We start from the raw sequence: 16,569 nt of genomic DNA, 5'->3' as shown, positions 1-16,569 counted from the left end.
ACCAACCTGTATAAATTAAGATATAAATAGCCTCATCTAGAGTAGTATTACCAGGGGTGTGCTTGAGTGCTCTGGCACATGCTTAATATATGCATCTAGGTGTGTATTTGTGAGCGTGCACACTCATGAGGGAAGCAGAGAGAAAAAGAGCATGCATATGTCCATAGTACAATCTGGTGGCATGACAATAGTGTGTGTGGGGGCACGTGAGCACACACATACTTGTGACAGAGTGCTGGGGAAACCTAAATCCCGCTCAAGTGTAAGGCAAACAGTGGTGGCAGTGTGTGGTTATTGTATTTTCTTTGCTTGGATCCCAGTAAACACCCCCAGGCCTGCGCTGCCTGCCTGCCTGTCACCGCGGCCATCCTGCTGCCATCAGCGGCCAGCTTCATGCTGTAGCCAGAGCCCTGGCGCAGGCCCCACAAGGAAATTAAAAGGGGATTAAGGCTGGCTGACACTTTGTGGCCGATTACTCATTTATTTTTTCTGTGTGAGAAGCGTAGGGTGGCAGAGTGGGGTGGCATCTTGTCTTGGCTGGTAAGAGCTGGGTGGGGCCTGGAGCCGGATACGAGCAGAAGTGTCATAATTTATAAACTCATCTCACAGTGACTTTAGCATCCTTACTGAGGTAGGAACGCACATGTGCTAGAAATGTTTCCCCCGTACCATACCTGTGTTTTGGTATCAATTTTTCAATTTGAGAAATATAAAACATTTAACTAGAACCTTTTTTAAATTTAACAAAAGAAACGTTACATGTTGTTTAAAGACAAGCAGCCAAACTTTCTCTGAATTCTACTGGCAAAATCTAAAGAATGTATAAACAAGATCACAAATCTGGACAGACGTTCAACGACCGTGTCAGTTTTTAATACTGAAAGAAGAAGAGTTGTTCTGATACCAATACCAGTATCGAATATGCCTCTGACACTGCCTAAAACGCTGGATTCGGTTTTCGCTGTGACCACAATTACTGCACACATTATATTTTTGGGTTATTTTCATTACTAAAGTCACTGTGTTATTTATAAATGGGTGCATTATTTATATTCACGTAATAATAGATTTAGCATTATTGAGTTACAGGTAAATTATTATTTCATTGTCATTTATAGTACTTGTATATTGTTTCATTTGTAATTTCATGTTGAGTCATTGTGTTCCCTTGGCTATGAGCTAATTGGTTCCTACCTGCCCTTGTTTTGTGGGGACGGGTATGACTGATACACAGAGAGAGTGAGTGCCTCGTGTTTACCAGTGTAGAGAAGTTGCTGTACCCCTAAGTTGGAATGTGTTAGTAATGTCTTGCCGTGTTGGTAAAAATTAAATGAAGAGGAAGAAACAGATGTTGTAGCCCACTTATTAGCCACCACCCCCAAGAACTCAGAACACCAACAAACAAGAGAAGCGGGTTACATTAGCGAGTATGCAACATTATGCACTGATCGAATACCACAGATTTTATTAATAAACTTTAAAGTAGTTTCGCACACAGTTAAAATGGTAGTTTAACTTTGCCACCCTAAAATTACAGCAAGCTGCACTGTGCAGCTACCGGCCTCTACCAAATAAATGATTTCCTTTAAATCGTGAAAGTCATCAATAAAATGGGAAAAAAAGGTATTGGAACATCTCTAAAAAGAAGTATAGTGGTTGGATATCTAGCCCTATTTTTCAAGAGTGACAGGGTTCCCACACCTTCTTAAATATCTAATTCAAGGACTTTTCAAGGACTTTCCAGGACCCAATTACCTCAAATGTAAACGCTGGATTGTGTATTACTGAGTATGCGACACAATGCACCGATCCAATACCACGGAATTTATCAATAAACCCTACAGTAGTTTCACACCCAGTTAAAAGGGCAGTTTACCTGGAAATCAATTCTTCTTTGTTGCTTTAAAACTACAGCAAGTTGTGTTGTACAGCAAACCAGCCACTATTATTTTAGAGCAAGGAAAAATAATTGATATCCGTTAAATAGTGAAATGTTAGCAGTCAGTAAAATGGAAAAACAATGGCATCGAAACATTTGTGAAGAGAACTATAGAGGTTAGATACCCGGCACTATTCTTCAAGAGTAGCGGGGTTCCGACACCTTCTTAAACATCCAATTCAAGAACTTTTCCAGGACATTCCAGGCCCAATTACCTCAAATTCAAAGGCCCAACATGGCATAAGGTGAGGCGCAGATTTGTTTAAGACTAGCTTTCTCACTTGTTTGCAGTTTAATCTGCATTAATCAACTTCAATAACTCATGCGTGCATGTGACCCTTGCCCTTTCTCAAGGTAGGCGGTGCGTGAAACAATGCCGGAGACACATTTGCAGACAGCCAAACATAGCCTACGTATGTACTAACATTACAGTAAAAAAAATATAATGTTAGAAAAAAACTTCAATTTTTATTCTTGCGCAAAATATATAAATCCAAGCACTTCCAATGACCCATGTCTATTTATGTCTGTTTTCAAAAACTTTCTTGGCCTTGATATTTTCCTCAAATTCACAATTTTCTAAAGATTTCAAGGACCCAAGGGAACCCCTGCAGTGAGGGGAGAAAAATTCAAATCCTTAAAGTTATTCAAAGGGACACCAATGTGCTGCTGCAAGTGGAAGTACTGAATTAGTACTAGTACTTTCTGTTTCACACCCCGTTTAGACCGTGTCAAAAATGCGCTGTGATCAAACTAAAACTGCTTTCCTGAAAAGTTAAAATTTTTCATTGTAAATATGATTGCGCAACTATAACCTACAACCTACCTGCAGCTGTCAGATAAATTCACTACAGTGTTTTCCAATGACATATAGTGAGGTATAAAAGTATAAAAGTACTCAAGTTGTACTTAAGTTAAAGTCATGTCCAACCTCTGATCTTACAACAGGTCATTTACCACCTCATCCTTGTTAAATTTGGATTTGCCCTTTATGTGACCTCTGTGGTGCATGATCCTGGCATTAAGTATGCTTAGCAGCGAGTCCCCTTTGATTGTGATGCGCGTCAGGCAGCTCAGGTTTACTGCCTCGTTGTGTTAGAACTCACTATCATCGCTGCAGGGAAAACAAACTGTACAGATGCCAGTGTTTGGTCTGCTAATTAGCAGTTTGTATTAGTAATTAATAGGCATTACCAGTCAACCGGGCTCCTGCTCGGCAGCCTCCAACAGCCTGTGAAGGAGATCCAGGCAGTGCGCTCCCCCCGCAGCGCCGCAGTGCAGTCACTCTTAAGTCAGGATGATGGAGAGACTGTGTGTCCTATCTGACTGCAAACACTGTTTTTTTAAGGGGATAATGCGGTGTGAAGGCTTTAAAGCCTGACAGTTTGGGCTGGGTGTGACCCTCAGTACTTATTTAGGACCGGTGTCTCTACCACTGAGTATCAAAAACGACCAGGCATAGGTTTTACGTCTTAATTGCCTGTTCTCTGGTCAGCCATTTTAAAGTTTTTGTACAGGTGCTAGTGTTATTTTGTTAAAGCAAAGAGGAGGGTTGAAGAAAAAGGTAGTCATATTCTTCATCGGAGAAAAAAGTATTGTTGTAAAGTCAATGGAAATAAAGTTCTGCATTGGCACCAGTTAAAACATATCCAGAAACACAGAAAAGAGACAGAAACTAAACACATCATTAAGTTCATGCATGCGTTTCACATTTCCACCCTTGCGTCTGGTGTGAAAAAGCATTTCTACAGTGCAAAACAACCTGACAAGCTTTAAAATCTGTACAGTAATGTGTCCACCACTGATTTGGGTAGATGATGAGCTGAGGCGTTGTGGGCACGAGGTGAGGCGAGGTGCGGTGGAGTGGCAGAGTTATCAATTATCCAGAGCGCAGTGGCACTCTGGCTTCCTCCAGATCTGGTGTTAAATTAAGTTGTCAGCACTGTCTCTCCGATTTCCCCCATCACACACGCAGACGGTGATAGCGCATGACGGCCGCTCACTGGAGCTCCTCGCCGGCTGCCGCCCCGTATCTCGCCTGCAATTCATCAGCTTCTCAGCACACTGGCCCAGCCTCAGTCCACGCCAGCGCACGCCGCGTTGCACTGGAGCCAGTCAGCCCGCCAAGCGCAGTGGCAGAGGAAAAAGGATCGGATCACCTTCCAAAAACCCGCCGTAGAGGACAGGGTGCAGTGGACTTTTGCCCCCACGTCTGGGGCAGGAGTGGACTTGAACTTGAGGGGGTGTTTGTGTGGGTGTGTTTGTTGTGTTTGTGCAAAAAGAGAAAAAAAAAACAGCATGGAGGGGGAAAGAGTTGAAAACAGTGGAAGGGCATCGTCTTGGGAAGCTCATAGTGCACAATAACGCCTCTGGCCCTGCTGTCCTGTTGGGGCAAGGCCTCAGGTGAGGGCAGAGAATATGGGACACGACGCAGGGAGGCTTGGCACATGGGCACTACCCACCAGCTCCCTCCCAGCACACTACTGAGTTGAAGGGCACCGGAACATTCAGTCGCAAAAGGCAAAGCGAGGCAGTGAGGGGAGGAGACAGAAAAAGGACAACCAGGTGACAGAAATAATGGATAACTGTAAAGCAGCGGGGTGCTAAGCTCTCAGTGCTTAAGTATTTATTTGTGATGAATAGTAATGACAGCACACTTACAAAGCACTTGTTTAATATGGAGAGGGCTCGAGAGGGGCGAGGATCGTTCCCGCGCTCCTTTAACAGGGCCGGCGTGCTCTGAGGCGACCGCGGGGAGATGCCAAACCCTGCCCAGCCCTCCACCTCCCATCTGCATTCAAAAACACTTGCCGTCCCTTAACACTGTCCCTGCCTCGGTGCTGAATAAAACATTAAACACCATTCTGAGATATTAACCTACTTATTGAAAAAAAGTCAGTGATTTATGTCGATTTGGTTGGCTTTCAATGCTGCCCAGCTGTCACCGCCGAGCCTGTAACCTAAATTATCCAGCGATGCTCTTTCACTCCAGTTAAGGGAATAAGCACTCCTTTAACACTTCAAAAGGCCTGACTGCGCTAACTCTTGAGTTGTTGTTTTATTTTTTCCACACTTCTTAAGTTCAGTAATTATTCAATCTGGGTGATAATGAGCGCAGAGTTGACCTTGCGGATAAAGAATATTTTCTTTTATGTTTATGCTTCATGTTTTCCAGGCTAATTTAAGAAAACAGTGCTTAATCTTTCACCAAAAGCAGCAAAACATCGGGCCCTCGGATTCTCAGCGGCGCAGTGGGAGGACCCCTCCGGTTAATAAGCAGCATCCAGGCCCCGGTGTATAACTGGCAACGGGTTCAGCAGCCATGGATCAAACAGTCATAACCTCCTGTTCCAAAGATAAGCTGCAATCAGATCTGTGGGGGATCTTTAACCAGGGAGGAGAGTGTGTTTGTGTGAAAAAGAGGCAGAACAGACGGGGGAAGTAAGCATGAAAAAGAATGTGAGGGTGGGAGGTGTGTGTGTGTGTGTGTGTATATGCGAGCGTGTGTGTGGTTCATAGGGGAAGATGGCAGCCCGCTCATCAGTGACGTGCCTGAACGGAACCCAGAGGGGGGCCCGGACTGAGCCCCTGCGCTTAATTGGGCACTCAAATGTTACCAGGTCCCTTCCCAAACGACTTGGAGGTGACACATGGACAAGCGAGGGAGTGGAGAGTAGCTTGTGGAGAGAGGAAATGGAGCAGAGGGTTTAGCACCTCCTGCGGCCAAGTTTTTTCTCTCCCTCTGGGTTTTTCGGTCGGGACGGCGGACCGCGTGAGTGATAGTGCATTTGGCCTCTCGCTGTGCCAAGGATGACAGAGCAAAATTAACCCCTCAGTGATGGGGACAGATGGAAACGACGCTAGTTTCACTTTTAGTTTGTTGCCGATTGAACACATTCATCTGTTGCAGAGTGCAAATGTGGAAAAAAACACATCACCTCGTAAAAAAATCTCATCCCTGAGAAACAAATCTGCACTTTGAGAAAGGGTGTAAAGTGAAATTTAACACTCACACTCGATTATTTGATCACGCGGAAAAGCAGGAAATAAACTGTAGTTTTCGTTTAAAAAGACAAGGACTTCAAACGTGCACTAGAGCAAGATGGGAGCAAATTCATAATTTTTTTCCAGTTCATCAAAGCCTCCACCGGCTAATCCCTTTCTTATATAAATAGCTCTTTTGGTGGAGAGGGTAGCTGCCGCATAGAGCTCTAACCCTTCTGTCCCTGAAGCTACAGCCAGGATAAGCTGTGTGTTGGATTGGCACATCGGGCTGCCTGGGGCCTGCTGCTGCGCTGGCCGCCAGTACAGATGGAGGGCAGGGCTGGGCAATGCCAGCTTGTCAGTCGGATTAAAACGACTCATTTATTCACTGAAGTATCGTGCAAAGCGACCGGGCCAAAGTGGGGTGAGGCGAAAGGGGGAGAGAAGGGTCGAACAGCGGCGAGATGGGGGCAGCTTGGATGTGAGAGAGGGTCCTCTGCTCTCTGGCCCTCAGCCCTCCCTCCCTCTTCATCCCGCTCTCCTGCCTTTTTGCCTGTTACTTATCTTTCTAGGGCTGCCAGAAGCCATTACCGCAGTGTACGGAAGGCGGCCGGCAGGGTGGCATCTCCTAGTGCCCGGGTGACAGATTGCCGCTCGGCATTGGCGGCGGAGGAGGTGAGGGGTGGAAAGTGATTGGCTCCGATGGTCAGGAAGTGGGCACCGAGGGCTGTAAGAGGAGGAGGAGGAGGGCAGAGAGTCAGGGAGAGGATGACAAGACCTGGCTGCGTGACCTTTGGTATCGCGTGAGTTACTTAAAGGGCCACAGGCCCTGCTTTTAAGGGCATGCTTGGCAGTGGTGGCCGCCGTGGTGGTTGCAGGCCGAACACGGATGCCAGGGCAAGAAGAGGTGGCCTCGATACTGACTTCTCTGGTTGTGCCCAGGACCCCGCTGTCTATGCAAAACCTCAGTGAGGATAAGTAGATGACGACTGGCAACGTCTGCAGATTCATCCGAGATAGTTCGCTGTGGACGGACTCACCTCTGCAACTTCCGAGCCACTGCCAGCATCAATCTTAGTCCTCAAAGTCATTCAGTGTTTTCGAAAAGATGTCAGACTCTGACCCAAAAGAGAGACAAAGTCCTTAAACCAGACAACTGTGCTCAGTATGTTGCAGAGGGCACTATATTAAAAAGGATATACAACCCTAATTTCATTTTAAATGAAATAACTGTGCAGACAAACATCTACAATTTAAAAAAAAAGAGGTTTAAACAGAACACTCCAGGCCTGCAGCCTTCTTTCTCAAAATGGCACACACTCAGGTCACTGACAGGCCAGAGCTGTGTGTGTGCGCGTCTGCGTGTGTGTCAAGGGGGGTGAGGCTTGGAAGGGCTTTATCGGGTCTAATTACTCCCGATAGCTGTAATTTACAGGTTGACAGCAGGGAGAAATCGGCAAGATTCACACTTCTGCGGGTCAGCATCTGTCGCCATTACTGCGCGGCGCACACTGCCGGCCAGTCGGCGAGCAGGAGGAAACAGTAAACAACAAACGGCGTGTGACAGATTAGCAGTACGGGCTAAAGGACCTTCCACTGACACATCATTTCTCTCGCTCCGCGAGTTTGTTTCGCGGCAGCTGTCACCAATAAAATGGAAAAGCAGGAGATGGTGAGGGGAGGTGGCGGCAGCGGTGGTGGCTTTTGTTCCAGATCCAGAGAGGTGGGTGGTGGAAGGAGAAGGAGGATGAAGACAGGGTGGAGGAGGAGGAGGAGGTGGAGGTGGAAGAAATGGGGGTGGGAGGGAGGGTTAGTATGAGTGACCTGTTTTAAAAGTCTGGCCTCACTTTTTAATGGAGTATTAGGAGGAAAACCAGGGCAGGGCAACGTCAAACTATTTTTCCGCTGACTGTAATTACCCTCGCTATTTCTCCCTTTTTGGGTCTGCAGTACAAATTGCCAGTGTCACCCTGAAGTGGTAATTTTAGTTCCGTTTGCATCAGCCTGTGTGGTACAGCCAGCAAGGAGCACAGAGTTATTCTAGAGGGTAAGCATTATCTCAGTACATACAGTATGTGAACACATTTGTTAACACTGCAGCACTGCAGACCGCTCCAACGCACTTTCCTCTCCCTCCCATCCCATGTGGCTCTCCTTCTCCTGGTCCCACGCAGCTCAGAAAGGAGCCAGGTCGGTCCGGTGCCAGAGAGGGCTGGTGGGCTACACTGCTCTCCCCCCGTCCACCTCATTGCCTACACACAGCCTATCTGGCCAGCTCCTGTACACGGGGCTAACACCACGTACATCCTGGCAAACTGATTTTTCCTTGACCTCCAACTAGAGGACGTTCTCCAAGTTGTTGGCTCATTAACCTGAACTGTTTTTGTCGACCAGCTCCGCAGAAACAACAGTGAGGCAGTTACTGCAAATGAAGCAGGAAGTCTGGCTGAAAACAGGAGTGCTGCTAAATAAAGTTGTGCTGTGTCCAGATAAATTTGGCACTCTATACCATGTAACTGTGTTTACATTCTTTCAGTGAACAACAATGAAAGGGTTGGCCTTGTGTAGCTACTGACGGAGAGACTACTTCTGTTCAATCAGCACTCGCCAAAGTAATCGTGTTTACATTCTTTCTTTCTCTTTGTCATAGAGAGGGAGGATTGTAGTGAGCAGAAGGTGTGCTGTGGAAATGGCATACACAAAATACTGTATGTTTAATTTTACTACAAAGGAGGGGATTATGGAGTCTTTCATCAATATGCTTGATGTTCACTATCAACATTCTTTAATGGCAAACTATTGTAAAACTCGTTCACGCATTTGATGACTGAAGAAATAGCTAAAATCACATTATTCTACTCATGATGCTCATGGATATTTTCAGCAATTTCACAATTTTGTTTTTAACCACAATATGCTTTTGAACTAGGGCTGAAACGATTGGTTGAAAAACTCGGCCTCATTTAGCCTATGTAACTATATACACAGGGTGCACTGTTTCGCATAGATGAGTATTACTGACACACAATGTGCTACTGCTGTGGACAGGTGAAGTTATTTGATGGCGCAGAATTACAAAATGGAGAAAGAGAGAGAAAATAGCGAGGGGCGGAGAGATGACACAAGCAAAGAAAACAATAGAAGTGTACAAAGTTTGGGTATATTTCGAGCTGAAACAAAACAAAAACTCTGTACAATGTGTTTGTGAAACCAGACTAGCCTACCACAATCACAACATCAATACTCCAGCATCGCAGCAGAAAGCATCCAGTTTGCACATCCTGTCCATGGAGTCGACCTAATGCAAGGTAACCTTAACGTCAGCATCTAATGTGAATCAATATGATTGCTGGTTGAGGTGAAGGCCCCTGGTGCCGGGGTTCGCGCTGGCTGAATTCAAGTTGCTACAGCTGCTAACTGAATAATAAAAATAATAATGCATTTTATTTTTAGGCGCCTTTCAAAGCAATCAAGGACACCTTACAAGACACAGTTAAAAAAAAACAAAGCTGCAATGTATCCATAGATCTTAAAATCAAACACTGCTGTAGTATACAATGAAAGTTAATAAACGGAAGATTGAAAAGGTGTGTTTTCAGACAGGATTTGAAAGTGGAAAGAGAGTCAATATTGCTAATGTCATGGTGGAGAGAGTTCCAGAGGCTGGGGCAGAACAGCTGAAGACTCTAGAAGCCATGGTAGTCAAGCGGGTAGATGTGAGCTGGATTGCAGAAGAAGATCTAAGTGTATGGGAGGGTGTGTAGACATGAAGGAGTTCAGACAGGTAGGAAGGGGCTTGATTATGACAGACCTTAGAGGTGAGAAGGAGAATCTTGAAATCGATGCGATATTTAACAGAAAGCCAGTGAAGCTGAACAGGAGTGATATGATCTATGGAGGGGTTCTAGTATTGAGATGGGCGACTGAATTATGACATGTGTACACAGAAAACCTGTCTTATTTTATCTTTTGTAAATTTACTACTGCTCTTTAATAAAGCTGATTACTCGATAAATCGGTGGAATTATTGGTGGAATACTTGATTACTAAAATAATCAATAGCTGCAGCCCTATGTTTGAACATGGCGTTTTTGGTATGTCGACATGCAGAGGCAGATTTTAAAGCAGTCTCTGCACTCAGCTGCCAAACTGTGCAACCACAACATGTCTGCAAGTTGTTCTCCATACTGTGTTGCAAAATAGAAACCAAATGCTGCCAGGAAGGTGAGGAAACAATTTAAAACCTTTAGGTGATTTGGTAAATGGTTGGCAATAACGAGAAATATTTAAAAATGTATAATTAATGGAATGAAATACCCCAAAACAATGTTATGGTCCTTGAGGGGCAGATGGAAGCCTCTGGTGCAGGTGTGTCTCTGTCCCCATCAGCAAACACATCTATAACGCTTGGTGGTCATGAGGTGATCACGTAGGTCTGGCCCTGTCCTGTTTAATTTCTAACAGGAGACTGCCTGGTGACTCTGCATGCCAACCTCCAGACCCCCCGGTTCTTCTCACAAGTGCCATATGGGCGGCCCAGCCCCATTCCATTAGCAGGGCCTGAGCAGAGGCAAGAGCAGGCCTGGACCCCAGCTCTCCTGCCCTTCCCCTGGCACTGCCACAGGGCATGTCCTGCCCACTGCCAGCTGCCCACACTGGGTCAGAGGACGCAACAGCCGCTGCCTACCTGAGTCTGGCAGCAACCAGCCAGCTGCTGGTTGCACTGAAACAAGATGCATCAGTGCAGAGGATCCAAAAAAATCTATTACCAAGACAGAACCAACAAAAGAGAGGGTGTTGCAGAGCCATCTCACACCATCAGCTTTAAACAGCTGATACAGACACACAATGCACCTTTTAGCGTCTGTACGAGACACACCAGGCTTTCAACTAACTTCAATGTAAACCCATCCATGTCATTTTTAGATGTTCACAACTGAAGGTAGGGACTGGTGGTTCCAACAACCACAGGACTTTGACACTCTAGACCAGTGTTCATGTCCCATGTAAAACTAAAAGTCAACGAGGCAAAATGTATTTATGAACAGTGTAAAATCACAGTCAGACTGCTGTGTCTATGTAGAATCTACTGGAGTACCAACACTTATGCTGAAAGTGGAAAGGGAGTAAATATATATATTATAAGCAACACATGGAACATAAGTCCTATATGAGAATCATGCATTCATTACATCTGTATCAGTTAGAACCAGTTAAAATATTATAGATCCCAGATTGGCAAAGGCAAGCCATTAAAACCATTTGAACCCCCTGCCCTCGTCTGCTTTTACATACGATTACCAGGCCCCAGTCTTTCACCTCATGTATTTGTGAATTAGGTTAAAGCATTGGGTGCACAGGCATGTAACATGTGTGAGGCCACCTTCCCTAAAGACGTGCAGAGGGAAGCAGGAGGAGGGCGGGTGGAGGCAGAGACATCCAGCACATCACATGGGAATGTCAGCGTGTGCCTCGGCAGTCTGTACCTGCCACAGGACCTGGGGCCTTTTTTAATTAATCATCACACAGGATGAATAATTCAGCCATTATCGCTGGGAATAAATAGAAAGGCTGGTTTTCCTCCTGAGTTCCACCCAATCAGTTTGCATGTTTCACTTAATAACCTACAGATTAGGGCCTGGCCTCAGGTAAACATACCCTCTAGCTAATAGGTAGTGGCAGGATTTTGTAAACTTAACAAATAGTCCCTTGATTCAGCAGCTCGAGAAAGTTACTTTTTATATATGAGAGTCCCGTGGATAAATATTATCATGTAAAATGACCACAGGTGATATACTGCTTGGCCAGTGCTCATCATTTTCCATTGGGTATTTTTATGGGGAAACAGCAGTTTTAAACTTAGTTATACAGAAACACCTGTATGACAACTATATTTTATGTATATATATATATATATATATATATATATATATATATATATATATATATATATATATATATATATATATATATATGTACATATATAAAAATAAATAATTTTAACATCATATAGGCAACTAATTAAGGGTTAGGGGATAGAAAATATTGACCACTTGAGTTTCTCGATATTATTTTTTGTGAAACCTGTGATTGCTTGATAGCAGTATTGTAATTTGTTTTACGATTTGACATTTCCACAGTGTCATATGGCAATATATGAAACTGTGACCCCTGTATTGTGATATGTATCATCTCGAGACAAGATTCCTGCCAATACACAGCCCTACAACTAATAGCCATTTGATTAATATTTATATGAAAAATGTAACATAGCTCCAACAAGAAATGTATGCCATGTTACTGCACTTTAGTCGGCTTCCCCCTGGAGTCCAATAAAAAGCCTGTCCACAGCTGTATGCTGGGTAGAAGCCTGTGAAATGGTATGTGAGCAGTACCAACAAAGGACAAAGCAAGTGTTTGCAGCAGTGTTTGGAGAGGGTGACAGCAATATTCTTTCCTAAACTGCATTTGACACAAGTTATTACGTGAAATCTACCACGGAGTCGCCCTGCAGCACCAACCACTTTGTGGCCTGTTTCCAACAAAGCACCTCCAAACATTGCACAGTGCAAAACAGGCTCCTCTTATGAAATGTTATGTAGTGCTGAGTTCTCCACTGAGCTAATACATCACGTAATCAATGACTCTGAACTACAAACCAGTATAGTGAGATAACAAACAGTCCCACAAAACAGCTAAAACGAATTTAGCTCATAACATAAAGGCTGAAACTGGTATTCACATTCATGCAAATCAACAGCATGAAAACATCATACTCCATAATGCCAACAACAACCACAAGAAAACAGCTCAGCTGCCACCAGAAAACAATTCATAATTAATGCCAAAACATACACAGCACACAGGTTGAAGCAGAATATGGGCCTTTGTTTTCACAGCAGACGTTTTGACTTATCAAATCAGGAAGAGCACACGTGTTTTAGCATGTAAAACACAGCAGCAGCTAAATTGAATTCAGCCCATTATTAGTTTGTATTATTTACACCTGTGCTTGTCCCACTGTGTCAGCCCAACATGTCTTTCATATAAAAGCCTAATAAGAGCAATAATTTGCACCAGCAAACACCAAGACATTAACAGCGACTGAAAAACGCTAACATCCGCTCAATATGCATGTTAGCACGAGCGGCAATTAAGATAGCTACTTACTTTGTTGATGGATCCCGTTTTTTTGGGAGACTTAAAAATCCCATGTTTTCCCACACAGAACAGGAAACTCCAGCTTCCGGTTTGAAGTGACTTTATAAGAGGAAAGCTACATAAACAGCAGCAGTAGACAAGAAGTTACAGTTACGCAGACGTTTTTTTTTTCATGACTTCCATGACTTTAAGTTTCTTAATATGCAGAGTGGATGTTAAAAAAGTGGGCGGGGCATGTCGTTTAAATAGTCCGCCTTACTGCAAAGGTGCGTTTGATTTATGCTCCTGCTGACTGACAGTGTCATCTATCTATCTATCTATCTATCTATCTATCTATCTATCTTTAAACAAAAGTCACAGTAGTGTTTTAGGCGACACATTCACCCCACCTGCAATTTAAGATAAATATATGAAAAATGAATTAAAAACAAAGAACACATGAAAATAGTTTTGGTTATGTAACTATAACTACTGCACACATTGTATTTTTGGGTTATTTTTATTACTTAAGTTACTGAGTAATTTATAATGAGTACATTATTAACATTTAAATAGTAATAGATTTAACGTTATTACTGGTTACTAGTAAAATATTATTTCATTGTCATTTATAGTATTTTGTTTATTGTTTCATTTGTATTTTCATGTATGGTGTTAAAGTGGAGACTTTCTGTTCCCCTTGGTTAGAAGCTAATTGGTTCCTACCTGCCCTTGTTTTACGGGGACAGGTATGAGTGATACACAAGATAGAGTGAGTGCCTCATGCTTAACAGTGAAGAGAAGATGCTGTACCCCCAAGTTGGGATGTGTTAGTACTGTCTTGCTGTTTTGGTAATGAATAAACAAAGAGGAAGAAACAAATGTTGTAGCCCATTTATTACCCACAGCCTGGAAGAACTGGGGAACACCAACAATTAAGAAAAGAGGGTTACACTTAAATTGAGTTTGAAATATCTGTGTCTGAGATTCTTGCCTCCACAAAACAATGGAGGTGAATAGCACTGAAAATTTATATTCAAAAATTCAAAAGCAATGTGTCTTTCCACAAACAGCTGCTGTCACCACTCTGCTATCTTCAGTACAAATGGGTTTCACTGTAAGGTGCTTTATACCTAATTCACGACTTTTTTCTTCTGGTCCAAAACAATGTATGTCATCTGTGCGTATTTTGTCTATTGACACTGTAAGCTGAGTAACCAGAGATAATGTGAGGTGGCTATTCACCTCTATCAATCAAAGACCAGTTAGGTTTTCTTTTTATGCATTTTCTAAATATTATCTTAAAGTAAATATGCTAATTCTCGCTACGTAAGGTAGATGTCAGAGGTTTCAAATAATAAATAGAACATTGCCAGAAACATAAAGGGAAAGTTCACCTCTAAAATAGGTTACATATTTTTCCTCTTACCTGAGTTACCAGTTGTTGGAGATAGGGTTAGGGTTAGACAAAGACATGCAAGTTAGGTTAGGTGTGAATGTGAGAGTAGTAGCCCTGTGAAAGTCTGGCGAACTGTCCAGGTTTTACCTCACCTCTCATCCAGTGTCAGCCCATCACAACCTTGTTGTGAGCAGTGTCATGAAGGAACTATTTTCTTTCTATTGAACTACACCTGCCAGCTGTATCACTGCCCGGAAGGAAGCATGCGTCTACTCATGAACAAGAGCATTGAGCTTGTGGCAAGATAAGATGTACTGTAGGCCTGAACATGAATGCCGTTGTTCTTGGCTGAGCTGTAGCGTGAGCTAGCTCAGTGACGCTAGGTGAGCTAGCAGTAGATGCACACTTCCTTCTGCGTGGTGATATCAGAATCAGAATCAGAATCAGAAATACTTTACTGATCCCCGAGGGGAAATTATTTATGTTACAGGTGCTCCTTGCAAGAGAGGAAAGATACGTGAAAATATAAGAAATAATAATATTTAATAGTACAATAGTATTTACAAATATATAGTTCAATAAACAGAAATTATTAACAAACATAAATGTAAATTAATATATATATACATACATATATATATATATATATATATATGTGTGTGTGTGTGTATATATATATTGTAAGTTGAACAAGATTATTTACACAAACAGAATATATACAGTCAGGGTGAAATGGGGTTATTGCACAAGTTACATTGGATTATTGCAGTGTGTGAAAAAGTCTCAGGGCCACTCAGAGGGAGGAGTTGTACAGTCTGATGGCCACAGGCAGGAATGATTTCCTGTGGCGCTCAGTGGTACATCTTGGTGGTATGAGTCTCCCACTGAAAGAACTCTTGTGCCTGACCAGCACATGGTGGAGTGGGTGTGAGACATTGTCCAGGATAGTTCGTAGCTTAGACAGCATCCTCCTCTCTGACACCACCATCAGAGAGTCACACTCCGTTCCCACAACGTCACTGGCCTTGCGGATCAGTTTGTTGAGTCTGTTAGTGTCCGCCACCCTCAGCTTGTTGCCCCAGCACACAACAGCATAGAGGATAGCACTGGCCACCGCAGGCTCGTAGAAGATCCTGAGCATAGTCCGGAAGATGTTAAAGGACCTCAGTCGCCTCAGAAAATAGAGACAGCTCTGGCCCTTCCTGTAGAGAGCGTTAGTGTTCTTAGCCCAGTCCAGTTTATTGTCAATGTGTACCCCCAGGTACTTATAGTCCTTCACAATGTCCACACTGACCCCCTGGATGGAAACAGGGGTCACCGGTGTCTTGGTCCTCCTCAGATCCACAGCCAGTTCCTTTGTCTTTGCCACATTGAGCTGCAGATGGTTCTGCTCACACCATGTGACAAAGTTATCCAAAACAGCCCTGTACTCATCCTCATCACCCTTGGTGATACATCCAACTATAGCAGAGTGGATATGGTTAGCAAGTGGAGAGAAAATAATTCCTCCATGAAACTGCTCACAATAAAGTCTGTGGATTATCTTGAGAAACTGGGTCATGACTTCTGGACCCTGCTACGTTTTTCAGATGTGTTTTTTTTTTTTTTTTTTGAGCACCACAAGCCGAGTGCCATCTAGTTCCATTATACTGGAGAGAAGGCAGACATGTCCAAGCTCGATGTCTCCAACACCACCAACTCACCCCAAAACAATCTAGATAAATAAAGAGCGCAAAGAGGAAAAACATGTACTTTTCATTTTTGGGGTGAACTGTCTCTTTAAATCACATTGTATTCAGACACAAATACACCCTTGGCCCTCTGGTGTTATATTAAACCAGTGATCACTGATGTCCCTCTGACCTACAGTCTGTTAACAGTTCCCAGCATGTACAGTTATTCCTGCACTGAAGCCCTCCCTCTGATCTGACACGCCATCACCTTGACCTTTAACAGGTGACTGCACATCCCTGAGGGGAGCTAAATAAAACACCAGCACTGTGTTTCCTGCTGATGTCACTGATGTGATATCAATACTTCCTCATCGAGAGGGGGGATTTACTGTTTCTTTTGTGGTGTATGGAGGCCAGTTAGAGGCTGTCAGGAT

The sequence above is a fragment of the Epinephelus lanceolatus genome, chromosome 19, assembly GCF_041903045.1.
Source record: "Epinephelus lanceolatus isolate andai-2023 chromosome 19, ASM4190304v1, whole genome shotgun sequence".
NCBI lineage: Eukaryota > Metazoa > Chordata > Actinopteri > Perciformes > Serranidae > Epinephelus > Epinephelus lanceolatus.
This window is presented reverse-complemented; position numbering follows the sequence as displayed.